Raw genomic sequence first — 14,951 nt, 5'->3', positions numbered from 1 at the left:
CCTGAGAAGACAAAAGGGACAGTGAGGGCTCCCCAGCATTTGCAGCTCTAGTGCAGAGCCCCATGCCTGGCTTGCAGGAAATGCCAGATCATGAAGACAAACGGAGATCATCCTCTGGCTAAAACCAGCCCTTCTTTGCCTACCGCAGGATCTGGATCAATAAAGAGCAGCCAGTTATTATTGCTGTTTTTCTAGGGATTTTTTTCCCATATATTTCCCAGGTCTTTACTCTTTTAGTAGCACTTTAATTCAGGCTTCAAGCACTTCCTAGTCTGATCAGGTGAAATCATTTTCCTTCCCATACCCTCGATGTATTTCACACCTAGTAAATCTTTTTTTAAAGATCTTATTTACCCATTTGACAGATCACAAGTAGGTAGAGAGGCAGGCAGAGTGAGGGCAGGGGGAAGCAGGCTCCCCGCTGAGCAGAGAGCCGGATGTGGGGCTCCATCCCAGGACCCTGAAATCATGACCTGAGCCGAAGGCAGAGGCCTAAACCACTGTGCAACCCTGGAGCCCCATATCTCGTAATTTTTAATCAACGTGGATTTGCTGCATCAAATAGTTCCTTCTTCTTCAAATATAAATATATAAATATATTGATCAAGTCACGTGCATGTCCTAGGAGAATGTCATACCTTTAGTAGCAAACTTGAAATCTTAGCCATTGGTTTTGATTTTGGTTTTGGTTTGATTTGGTTTGGTTTTTGTAAATTTAAAAATCTCTCCATCCTTTGGCTCTGTCTGACCTGAGTGCTTTCAGCTGTTTCTGCAACAAAATTGTCCTGGCAGCGAAAACTCTCATTGTTTTCAGTGGCGCCCCCTTCTGAACACTTTGTTAATAAAAAGCTTTTTTTTTTTTTTTTTTGGCTATTGTAAATGTGGACAACAATTAGGAATTTCAAAGTGGTGAACCTCAGATAATTTTCTCTAAGTGTGGGGTGAGGGTTACTCAAAAAGGAACTTGACAAGTCTTTAAAAATATTGATAATCATTATAACATACCGTGACTTATTGTTACTGTGCTCTTAACTGGGCAAACACTTGTTGGCTTCCGAGAAAGACTAACATAGTTCTATATGGTTCTGGCAGCATTCTAGCACAGGGTCTCAAGAGGCAGGGATTCTAGCCACTGGCTGTACACATTACTGAAGTTCTTTGTTCCCTTTAAATATTATTTCTCTCTTGATATGCATTCTTGTTTTGTATTATATTGCATTATAAAGGGTTTTTTTTAACAGACTGCATTTTTTAGAGTAGTTTGGGGATCAAAGTAAAATTCCCTTTCCCCACATACACACAGCCTTCCCCATTATCAACATCCTGTACCACGGTAATAATTATTCACGCTCACTGACCCTACACTGACACATCATTATCACCCCAAATTCCACAGTTTACATTAGAGTTCACTCTTGGTGGGGCACCAGGGTGGCTCAGTGGGTTAAGGCTTCTGACGTCGGCTCCGGTCATAATCTCACAGTCCTGGGATCAAGCCCCAGACCAGACTTTCTGCTTGGCAGGGAGCCTGCTTTCCCCCAACCCCTGCTTTCCCCGCCTGCCTCTCTGCCTGCTTTGATGCCTGTCAAATAAATAAATAAAATCTTAAAAAAACCTTTTCTCATAGAGTTCACTCTTGGTATAGTATCTTATGCATTTTGACAACTGTGTAGTGATATATATCTAAAATATCATGCATATCATACAGAACATTTTCACTGGCCTAAAAATCCTCTGTGCTCTGCCTGTTCATCCTCCTCCTCTCCTAACTGCTACAAACCGCTGAGTTTTATACAATTTGCATAGTTCTGCCTTTTCTAGAATGTCATATAGTTGGAACCTTGCAATATGAAGCTTTTTCAAATTGACTTCTTTCACTTATTATGACGGATTTTAAGTTTGTTCCATGTCTTTTCATTGCTTGATAGCCATTTCTCTTTATCGCTGAATCATATCCCATTGTTTCAATGGACCACAGTTTATCTATCCATTCTCCTCCTGAAGGACATCTTGGTTACTTCCAACTCTTGGCACTTATGGGTAAAGCTGTTACAAACACAGGTTTATATGCAGGATTCTGTGTACACAAAGTTGTCGCTCTTTTGGGTGAGTGCCAAGGAGCACGATTGCTGGATCATATGGTAAGAATATGTTTAGTTTTGTAAGAAACTGCCCAGCTGTCTTCCAAAGTGGTAGCACCATTTTGGTGTTCTCACCAGAATGAATGAGAGTTTCTCTTGTTCCTCATTGTCAAAAGCATTTTATGTTGTCAGTATTTTGGATTTTAGCCATTCTAATAGATGTGTAGTGATATATCATTGTCTTATTTATTTATTTATTTTTTAAAAATTTTATTTATTTATTTGACAGAGAGAGATCACAAGAAGACAGAGAGGCAGTCAGAGAGAGAGAGAAAGGGAAGCAGGCTCCTCCTGAGAAGAGAGCCCAACGTGGAACTCGATCCCAGGACCCTGAGATCATGACCTGATCCAAAGGCAGCGGCTTAACACACTAAGCCGTCCAGGCGCCCCTCATGTTCTTTTAATTTACAATTCCTTAATTAGACATGCTGTGGATCATCACAGCATCTGTTCATATCATTATTGCCATCTCAATATCTTCTTAAGTGAGGTGTCTGTTCCAGTCCTTGCCAATTTTTCAATCAGGTCATTCATTTTCTTGTGTTTGAGTTAATAAATGAATAAATAATAATAATAAATAATAAATAAATAAATAAAATGAATGAATGAATTTATTATTATATATATATATATTATTATATATTAAATAATTTATTAAAAATAAATTTACTAATGAGGCCAAGAATTCAGAATCACAAATACTTCAGAACTAATAATAACTGCCATCACTTGTTGTTATTGTATAAGATAAATCCTATGATCAAGTTTCAATTTTAAATTCTTACAATTTTAAATTCTTAAAACCTTATGAAGCATCATTTGGAGGGAGCAGTTTTCATAATTTAGCATCCATCAGCCTTTTTTTTATGATTTTATTTATTTATTGGACACAGAGAGAGAGAGAGAGAGAGAGAGAGAGAGAGAGATTACAAGTAAGCAGAGAGGCAGTCAAGCAGGGAGGGAAGCAGGCTTACTTTTGAGCAGAGCCGGATGTGGGGCTGGATCCCAGGACCCAGAGACCATGACTTGAGATGAAGGCAGAGGCTTAACCCACCACCCACGTGATGAGAGAGCCCCTCAGGTGCCCCTCATCCATCAGCCTTAATTGTTTGTAGGAAAATGTGTGGATGAATAATGCCTTAGGGAGCTAATCTCTCTAAAGGATTTTCAATCTTTACCCCTTCAAGGTTTTTGCACAGTTCTGATAGCCTCTAAACATCCAGCTGATTTCTACAGTGACAAGCCTGTTAAAAACTGTCCTCAAACCAGGAATAGAGCTTGAAACATACCAGTCAAGAACAACTTTGAGTCTTTTAAGGAATTTATCATCATTTCTTTGTTATGATTCCAGGTTCCTGGGATTGAGTCCCACAGTGGGCTCTCTGCTAAGCAGGGAGCCTGCTTCCATTCCTCTCTCTCTGCCTGCCCCTCTGCCTTCCTGTGATCTCTGTCAAGTAAATAAATAAAATTTAAAAAACCATATTTTATACCAGTTATTCATGTTTATTAACTCAGATATCACAATACAAATAATACAAGCAGTTGATCTTTATTAATATCTTCAGCAAGATCAAAAAAATATGTCATATTTTCTCCAAAAATTTTATATCATCTGATAGGTCAGATATATATAAAATTACATTTAAAGTCTTAAAAATATCAGCAATATTTTCATTTAAATGCAAATTTCAAAGAAAATCTACTTTTCCAAACACGACTTTTTATCCTATATTTTTTTTAAATTTGTCAATATCTGATAAATTGTTTAGCGAGACTATAAATGTTAGATCGAAAAAAATGATTAATAGATGTAGGTTCAAATTATTATGTTCCATTAAAAATGATTTAGTCTTTGATGAACATCTGTTTGGTAATGTGTTGTATCCAAATATAGTAAATTAATGACATATATAAAATTATAGGGAAATGACACCTTCCGTTCCATTATGAGTAGAGCTTTTAAAATGCTATTTGTCACAACCTGTCATCTTCTCATTATGTAGCATTATGTAGCATTTAAAAAATGTATACTCTTCACTTTGAAGTCTTTTAGAAATCTAAAATATGACTTTCTATGGATTGTGTTTCCATATTCCTTTATTGCCACTTTGAACAAATCCACATGCTTTGAATCAAAGGTAATAAATTCCTCTTATTTGGAAAAATGATGTTTATTTTTGTTCTCTCACCCTTAGCAGGTGGTTTCATTTTAGCACACTTCAGAGTTATAATTTTATGCTTATTAAAAACATTTATTATGATCTACATAGATGAATGAAATTTTTATTTTATTAAATTATTTGCCAAAAAATCTGTAATTTTAAAAAATGTATTTCTTTTGAAGGGTTATTTTAGAGCATTCAGAGAGGATCTAGGAGTGTGGTATTATGCAATTTTTAAGTAGGTTTGAAATGGTTATTCATATGATTGTTTCTTTGAGGCTTTTGCTTATTTTGGGTTTTTTTGTCTTGTTTTGTCTTATTTTGTTCATTATGTGCTGTAAAATATTTTGAAAGTAAATTTAAGGTATGTTTTACATAGTTTATTTTTTGAAAAAATTATTGAAATGACTTATGAAATTCAGTATATTCTCAACATTAATTTATTCTGAAATTTACCAATTGTCTACTGTCTATTATATGGCAGATATTACTTCAGACTACACTGGTACATGAAATACTTGGCTTTGTAGAACGTTTATTTTAATGGATGAGACAATTAAAAGCTATAAACCTGAATAAAAATTGCATAGTGCATTCAAAAATGATGAGTGTAATGGGGAAAAAGAAAAATTAGATCAGGATGAGAAAAATCAAGGTTGCTAGGCAGGGGATGGGGAGGTAAGAATTTTAATAGGAAGATCAGGTTAGTTACAATGAAGCTGACAATTGAACAAACATATGGAAAGGTGATGAATTTGCCCAGAACTATCAGCAATAAGGTCACTCCAGACAAAGGAATTGGCTATCTTGAAGGCCATTAGGTTGGATCATGCCTGGCATATCTGAGGAATAGCAAGGAGGCCACTGTGAGGGACTGAAGAGTAGCAGGGAAAGAGATCACAGAGGTTAAATGAGTGGCTAGATCATGTAAAAGCTTAGAAGTCATTGTAAAACTGTGGCTTTATATTTGAAAACTTACTGTGTGATAGAATTTCTACTAATAACTGAGAGTTCAAATGTCCATAAAATTTCAAGGATTCTTATTCTAGTAAGACAGAATAAAGAAAAAGAGTTCATATTTTCACATGGTGTAACAAATGCTTGGAGATCCAAGTGTAGGAAGCTATGGGAGCACAGAAGAAGGCACGAAAATCACACCAATATATTTGATGACTGTGACTTTATATAAATTTGTATTTTCTAGATTTTTTTTATAGTCATGGAATCACACAGTATATTCTATTCATTGCCTGGCTTTTCTTTTCTCAGCACCATTATTTTGAGAATCTCCAATTGTAAATAGTTCATTTTGATGTTGAATAGTAATCTCTTTAATGAATAGATCATAATTTGTCTTTGCTCTATTGATGGACATTGATGAACATTTCTACTGTTTTCAATTCTTAAAAATAAAGCTGCTATGAAATTCATATACCATTCCTTGAACGAACATAGCGTTTGTTTCTCTTGGTTAAATGCGTAGAAGTAAAATGGCTATTGGTGTAACTGCAACGTATTTTGCATTTAAAAAAATTTTCAAACTATTTTCCAACGTGGTGGTATCATGATATATGCCAACAACAGTTTAGATTTTTTGTTGCTTCTCAATCTAGCTCAGACGAAGTACAATTAGCCTTTATAATTTTAGCCATTCTAATAGATATGTAAGCATGTCTCATTATGATTTTAATTTGTATTTCTTTAATGTCTAAATGTTGAGAAATTTGTCATGTGCTTATAAGCCATCCATATCCTTTTGGTGACATGTCTCTTCAATAATTTTCTTCATATGTAAAATTGCATACTCTGTTTGGTTTTAAAGGTTTTGCATTTTTATTCATTTTTTAATCATCAGAGTTGATGTCCATTATCAGATATATAATTTGCAAATCCCTTCTCCATCTTAACGGTTTCTCAATGGAGCTTTGATAGCTGTGTCTTTCAAGAAATATGCTACTTCTTTCTTAGTACACGGAGGTATGACTAGAACATTATCAATGTTGACCTTTGCAAAGAAAATCATGGCTTAAGATATATGTAGTCTGCGGTTGTTTGGAGTGATCTGTAATATCAAGCATATCTAGTTAGTTGATAATTTTGTTCAAGTCTTACATATCTTACCAATTTGATGACCATTTGTCTATATTCTCAAAATAAAGGTGTTGAACTTTTTTCCATTTCTCTTCTAAGGTAGAAGTCATGATTTTTGTTCTTAGTTTTTCCCTATATATCCCCAAATCTGTTATTAAGTATTAAAAGTCAAGAATTATTATACTCCCTGATGAATTCATCCTTTTACTCTTCTGTAATTTTGCCTTGATCTTTATGTCTGATAATTAAATTTGCTTTAAAATCACTTTTCATTATCTTGATATAACCACCAAAGTTATAGTGTGATTAGTGTTAATATAGCATATTTTTTCTTTTACGTTATAAAGCACTTCTATATTTAATCCTGAAAAAAAAAAAACAGCTTTTTAGCTCTCGAAGCATCTTTCTAAATTATCTTTCCTTTTTTTTTTAATGAATCAGTAGCAATTTTTGTTAAGGGACCTAAACTGAAAGTAGCTTTAGAACTTTATTTATTTATTTATTTACTTAGTAAAAGGTTTTATTTTGTTTATTGACAGCGAGAGACAGAGAGAGAGAGAGGAAGCGCACAAGCGGGGTTAATTATGTGCAAAGGAAGAGGAAGAAGCAAGCTGCTTGGGGTGCAAATAGTCCCATGCAGGGCAGGATCTCTGTACACAGGAATCATGACCTCAGCCAAAGGCAAACATCTGCTTAAACAACTGAGTCATCCAAGCACTCCTAGAAAATTTAAATAAAAAAGACCTTTTAAAAACATTTTGTTTGTTTCTTTTTTTAATATTTTATTTATTAGACAGTCAGAGAGACAGGAAGAGGAACTATAAGCAGGGCAGAAAGAAAAGGAGAAGCAGGTTTCCCACTGGGCAGAGAGCCTGATGTGGGGTTCCATCCCAGGACCCTGGGATCATGACCTGAGAAGAAGGGACTCTTATGGAGGAAGCAACCCAGACAACTCTATTCTTTGTTTTTAATATATGGCAACTGATGCTTCCCAGCCATGAGAAGCATATTACCCATTTATTAAATCTTTGATAACAACCTATTTAAAGAGGTGTGTAAATATATACTTACTCAGATTTATAACTTTTTGTTTTCTTCATAGTTTGGGGCTGGACCCCAAGGTCACAACACTGCTTCCAGTCTTTGCCTTCCCATCTGTTGATACCAGGCATTTGGTCAGCAAAGCAAATTAGTATCATAATTAATAAGCCCTTGGCACCATATCTCTGGAGCAGGGGCTGCTCTTAGCCAAGGCCCAGAGCAGTTGACCTCCCGAAGCTAGTGCTATAACCCCAAGGACTAGGTCCCTGCCACCAGAACTCAGTCTTACATGTTATGCTAAGCAGACAAAACCAAAACAGGAAAGCTCCGACAGCTTTCACTGGCATGCCTCATCTCCCACTCCCTCGACGTCCAGGCAGTACCAGATGCCAGGGAGGGGTCTTGGTCCAACATATGGGAGGGAAGGAAGTAGCCACGAGCAAGTACCTGCCTCTCTGTGCCTTTCTTTCATGAGCAGGTTGTAAGGGGGAGGAAGAGGAAGGGGAAGAGAGGTGAACTTCAAGGGGTGAAGACCTCAGGTAGGCAGCTGGCTCCTGCCAGTAGGAAAGGGACAAAGGAGAAGGCAGTGAGTCTTGCAGGGAGGGTGGGGGGTAAGAGTTACAGTTTATGATGGAATCTGGACAGGAGTAATAGGGATGCTAGTCATTTGAGTCCACCATTGGCAAGCTGGGCTGGGTGTCAGGGCAGATAGGCCTCCCTGGGCAACGGCACATGAGAGAAGGTGGAATTCTTCTCTGAGGAGCAGGTGGAGCTTTGGGTGTTGGGAAAGCATAGACAGTATTGTTCCAGAGCCAAGGACAGGTCCGGGTACTCCTGGTTGGAGGTCAAGGCCACAGTATGATCCAGGTCTTCTACCAGCAGCTTGAAGGTACCGCATGCCAGCCACCCCTCATTGTTGTGTAAAACTCTCTGGTGCACTTATTGGCTTATCCATCAAATGACTCCTTCAGCAGCTTGAAAACCACCTCCACAGGCACTCCAGGATATGGGAGGCTTCCTGAGTAAAGATTTTGCACTGGATCACCCCAAAAGACCAGAAGTCACTCTCGTGGATGTAGATCTGGCCAAACATGGCCTTAGGGACCATCCACTTCACAGGCAGTCCACTGTTGGTAGTCTTTTTATAGTAACTGATGTGGTGATATCTCTGGCAAGGCTGAAGTCTGAGATCTTCATCATGTGGTCCTTTGTCACCAGCACTTCCCTGGTGGCCAGGTCTTGGTGTATGTACTTCTTAGAGGCAAGGTACTCCATGCCTCAAGCTACCTGGTAGGCACAGGATACCAGGTCCTTGGAGGAGAGTTGCTCTGCTGCATTGTGGCTGATATTGTAACAGTACTCCAGGTCAGGAGGCCTCTGGGCCTGCAGGTACTCCTGTATGTTGTCTTTGGAGGCATATTCCGTGAGAGTGTACGAAGGACCATCCTGTGTGCAGGACCCAGCAGGTTGATGGTATCCTTTTGCTGTCCAATCATCTTCATCATCTCCATTTCTGATATTAGGTTTGACAGGTCTTTCTCTGTTGCATCTGACTTCAACATCTTCACAGACACTTTATATATATATATATACATATATATATGTATATATATATCATTCATTTGTTGATGGACATCAAGGTTCTTTCCATAGTTTGGCTATTGTGGATATTGCTGCTATAAACATTTGGTGCACGTGCCCCTTTGGATCATATAGTAGTCTTCTTTACCTCTATCAGAACCCCAGGAAGCTTTATTTATTTATTTACTCACATAAACAGGTGATCCAACACAACGTTTTTTGATGTTCAAATGTATTATAATGTCTTACCGCTTAACACTATGCTTACTGCTCTCTTTCACTGTCTGACTAAATCCTCATCATCACTATGCCATTTAATCAGAAAGAACATTTGAACTCAGAGTTCTCTCCATATCAGGGAATGAAGACTCCACCCTTATGTTTGTGCAGGTAAAATAAATGTTGATATTGTCTGTCCTGCACATACCCCATCCTGTTCACCAGAATATTCACCATCAAAATAGATATAAAATAAAAACCATACCTCACCACTTCTATTACCACCCAGCATGCTAAAAACACCATCATATGTTCCTGAATTATTGACTTGATTGATAACCCCACTTCCACACATACTGCACTCCTTTCTCCTTGCCAATTTATTTTGGTACAGCAACTTAACCTAAAAATCAAGTCAGATGATTTTATTCTGCTGTTGAAAGTCTTTTGGTATCTTCCCCTTTCATATTAAATAAAAACTGAAGGCGTTTCAATGTACTAGAGGGTCATACATCAATACGTTCTTCCTCTCTCCACCACTATGAACTCCTCATTGGCCTCCTTGTTTTTCCTCAAAAGTAACAGACCAGCTGTTCACACAAAGTCTATATACTTACTTGCTCTGCCTAGAGCAAACTTTTCCTTTAATATTTGTATAAAACCCTCCTTCACTTCCTGGGTCTTTGTCCAAATAACATCCCATAAGTGAGATATAACCACCCAACACAAAATACAATTAACTTTCATCCCAGCATTCTCCAATGGCTTTTACCTTTCTTGTATTTCTTTGTAACACTTATCACCATCAACCATCAATGATTATTCTATTACTGGTTTATTTTCTTACTGGAGACAGAGAGAGAGAGAATTGGGAGGGGGCGCAGAGGAAGAAGAAAACACCCCACTGCCTAGAAAGCCTGCTGGGGAGTTACATCCCAGGACCCTGATATCATGACCCAAGCCAAAGGCAGTCACTCAATGGACTGAGCCACCGAGGTGCCCCTCTATTATTGGTTTATTTCACTATTATATTTCAAAAGAATGCAAGCTCTTTGTGTTCAGGTATTTTATATGTTTTATTAATTGAAGTATTCTCAGAAAGGTAGCTGGCAGATTGTAAGGGCTCACTAAACTGTATTTTCTTGTTATTTTTGGGCTCCTTTATGGGCTTTACCTCTTAAGCTAGACGCCTATCCTTCAGATGTAAGCAATAAGAATAGAGCCCTGCTGCCTGTTCAAATGAGTAAAAAGCCTGTATTAAGTGGATATTTTAAAAGCTAAATGAATGGCTTAATAGTTGTATATAGGGGGAAAGGGAACATATTTTCCACGGTTTAGAAGTGGAGTTCTTTTATAGAGTTCTTGTACAAGCCTACACTATTGAACGATAATGGGCAGTTGTACATTCCAATTATACAAACACTTTGGTAATTTATATCCTTTTTTTTGTAATTCATGACTGGATCATTTAATTCCTTAGGAGCATTATAGCATTTCAACTTTTCATGTTCAATAAACTTATTGGGGTTGCTCCCTTTTTTATTCAAATGGAGAAATAGTCATGATTTCATCTAAAGAAAGTGTTATTGATTGTGTTGTTTTCTAGGAATGAGTCGAACATGCTAGTTTAAAAGTTTTGTTAAATTCCCAAGTGTGTCACCGATAAAAGCCTTTTGTAGATTAGTAACTTGATCAAAACAGAAAAGTTATGTAACACTCAATTTTTATACTATCTTTGTTTCCATCTTGCGTTGTAATAACACCCATCTTAACTCTATTTAAGACAAGTCATCGCCAGATGGCTTTCTGGCATTGATGGCATGATATGAAATCTAGTATAACTAAAAGTTTTTGGTTTTAGTAGCCTATAAATCCATTTAGAAAAATATATGTATTTGAATATAAGGTAAAGTTTTAAATTATTTGGCAATAGTAAACTAAACTTTTTTTTGTAAATTTTTATTTTCTAAAATTTCATTGAGCTCTTTTGCAATAAGAAACAAGTTACAAGAAATTAAGGTTTATTTACCCCAATTTAAAATTATTAGGAATATAATCATAGAGGTTGAAGTATTTAAAATATTGAACCCCAAATATTTTCTTAGGTAAATTCATGAATGCTGAGCATTCACTGTTAAAATATACTAATACCTTTGATAGACTGGTAGAAGCCTAAAATCAAATATTTATTAAATATTTATATCCATATCTTTTCATGGCTTGGTAATTCATCTCTCTAGCATTAAATAAGATTCCATTGTTTGCATGTACTACACTTTATTTGAACTTTCACCTATGGAAGGATATCTTGGTTGCTTCCAAGCTTTTGTCAGTAATGAATAAAACTACTATAGACATCTTTGTGGGTATAGATTTCATCTTCTTTGGATAAATATCAAGAACTGCTACTGCTGAATCATCTGGCCAGAATATGTTTAGTTTTGTAAGAAACTGCCAAGTTGTTTTCCATTCTTTATTCTCAATAGACATGGAAGAACATTCCTGTTGCTCCACATCCTCACCAACATTTCATGTTCTGTTGTCAGTGTTCTTGATTCTGGGTATGTACTGGTGTCTCTTTTTTGTTTTAATTTGCATTTTCCTGATGACATATGATGTGAAGCATCTTTTTATATGCTTATTTCCATCTGTAATATTTTCTTTTGTGAGGTATCTGCTAAGGTTTGGCTCATTTTTAATCAGGTTTTTCCCAAATTGTTGAGTTTTAAAGGGTCTTTGTGTATTTTTGATCAACAGTCCTTTGCCAGATGTGTATTTTGCAAATTTTTTCTCACAGTCTGTGCTTTGCCTTTTCATTCTCTTGTCATTGTGTTTCACAGAGTAGACAATTTTAAATTCAGTGCTTGTGATTTTGTAGCTAATGTTATTTCCAAAACCAAGGTCATTAAAATTTTTTTCTATATTACCTTCTACATGTTTCATGTTTAGGTTTATAATCTAATCTGAGTTAATTTTTGTGAACAGTGTATGATATCTGCCTGGATTTATTTTATTTTATTATTTTATTTTATTTTTATTTTATATTTTTACATTTAGCTTCACCATTACTCCAGAACCATTTGTTTAAAAGATTGTATTTTGCTCTCTTGTATTGCTTTTGCTTTTATATTAAATATAAAATATAATTGATAATATATATTCTGTTCCTTTAATCTAGTCTTTCTGTGGTATTACAATATCTTGCTTCCAATTATCGTTATGGTATACTTTTTTTAAGATTTTATTTATTTATTTGACAGAGAGAGATCACAAATAGGCAGAGAGACAGACAGATAGAGAAATGAGGAGAAGCATGCTCCCTGCTGATCAGAGAGCCCAATACGGGACTCGATCCCGGGCCCCTGGGATCATCACCTGAGCCAAAAGCAGAAGCTTAACCCACTGAGCCAACCAGGCGCCCCATCATTATGGTAAACTTTGAAGTCAGTCCTCAGGCTTTGTTCTCCTTCAACACTATGTTGACTATTGTGAGTCTTTGCCTCTCCATATAAACTTTAAATTTGTTTGTTAATATTAAAAAAAAAGAACTTGATGGAGTGCATTAATTGTATAGATAAACTTGGAAACCAGTGACCTCTTGAGCTTAGCAGGAGATAGACCATGGACATCAGTTGTCACAGTGGTGCCTCTGGCAGAACCTATTGCAAATCCCTAGACAAAATGAGACCTCAAGAATCTGAGAGAATGTCTAAGAAGTACTTGATACATCCCTTGGGTATGGTTTATTGAAGTGTCCACCTGTCTGAAAGCTGGGGAATCTAGATAAGGGAGGGAAAATTAGTTATGATAAAACATATCAACAAACATGAATAAATGTTGTAAAACTAATTGTCATGGCTCATATACAATATGCCCAACAGAGGGACCATCAAAAGGAAAGCATCAGTTATGTTTATTGTGAAATGTTTTATTCAAAATAAAGCAATGAGAGGGGAAGACACAATGAGAAAATTAACATTTTTTAAATGGTAACCTTCTTACAAAATGGAATAGGGTTTATATTCTAAGTAGTATATTGAAAAGTAAAACATTGGGGTGCCTGGGTGGCTCAGTGGTTTGGGCTGCTGCCTTCGGCTTGGGTCATGATCTCAGGGTCCTGGGATCGAGCCCTGCATCGGGCTCTGTGCTCCGCAGGAAACCTGCTTCTCTCTCTCTCTCTCTCTCTGCCTGCCTCTCTGCCTACTTGTTATCTCAGTTGGACAAATAAATAAATAAAATCTTTTTTAAAAAAAAGAAAAAAAAGGTAAAACATTAAAAAATAAAATTTAAATTTAAAAAATTATGTAATTTTTAAAAAAGGTTAAAAATAGCAGAACGATTTTTCTTATAACTGGAAAATACATTGTATATATATCTATCAAAAATAACTTGTCGGGTTCCTGGGCGGCTTGTGGGTTAAGCCGCTGCCTTCAGCTCAGGTCATGATCCCTGGATCCTTGGATCCAGTCCCACATTGGGCTCTCAGCTCAGCAGGGAGCCTGCTTCCTCCTCTCTCTCTGCTTGACCCTTCCTACTTGTGATCTCTGTCAAATAAATAAATAAAATCTTATATAAAAAATTTTAAAAAAATAACTTGTCATGTCTGGAATCAGGAGCATATGGAAAAAAATAATATCTGAGTACAGTACTTCTGCCATGTTTTGTGCCTTGTTAATATTTTTAAACAGGCAACTTTTAGCTTTATTGAAATACCTGCTAAGATATCAGCAGTGCCTTTTGGAGCCCTATGACTACAAAAATTAATTGCAAATATTCAAAATGTTTACTATGGTGTCACTATTTAGGGCCACCACCAAGTATGTTTCAGAAGTAAGCATAACTGTTACTCTTCCATAAGGCAAAAGGGCATATTTTCAGGAGTTCAATGTGCTGTACCAGGAGTTGACTCAAGTAATGATTTTTGTCTATAAAATAATTCACTTTTCAATCTAACATTCCTCATTCCACATTATAATAATAAAAACTAGGAGGAGACTAAAACAAACAAACAACTACAACTACAACAACCAGCTTTTCCTTCAGTGGAAAAGTAAATATAACCTTATGAGTAGCCTGAAATTTATTTTTAAATATTTTTAAGATAAACGTTTTTGTTAGAAAACCATATATTTTATATTACTAAGAAATAACAGGCAAGGTTTTATTAACTTCTAAAAAGTCTAGTTACTTTTATTTATCTATTAACACATCTCTTTATGAAGTGGAACATGATCACACCTATTGTATCTAACCAAGTTTGTATGCTTTGGTTATTTTATGTTTGCTATTTCCTTGCTTAATTTTTGCAATATTTGATACATAATAGTATCTTTAAGTCCATCTACGGTTTCACAGAATTTGTTTGAACTTCATAAAAATGAACCATACTTTTTGCACTATCCTTGTTTTACTTCTCTATTAACTTTCCAAGATTTATTGACGTTAGAGTTTGTAGCTATCATTTATTTTTATTCCTCCATAATGCTATGTTTACAAATTTGTTTTTATCTGTACTTTTAAAAATATCTTTATTATATACCATTTCTCATCTCACGTAACACTCATGTTACTTCTACACTTATCAGATATAATGTAACAAAAACCACAACTCAGAAAAAATATAGCACCATTTTTCAAAATTAAATGGTTTACCAGAATTCTTTAATTCTATCCTTTATTTGTATTAGATGACCCTTTATTCTGGTATTTGGCATTG

Source organism: Mustela nivalis, assembly GCF_964662115.1.
Source record: "Mustela nivalis genome assembly, contig: HAP1_SCAFFOLD_790, whole genome shotgun sequence".
Taxonomy (NCBI): domain Eukaryota; kingdom Metazoa; phylum Chordata; class Mammalia; order Carnivora; family Mustelidae; genus Mustela; species Mustela nivalis.
Note: the sequence above shows the minus strand (reverse complement) of the source record.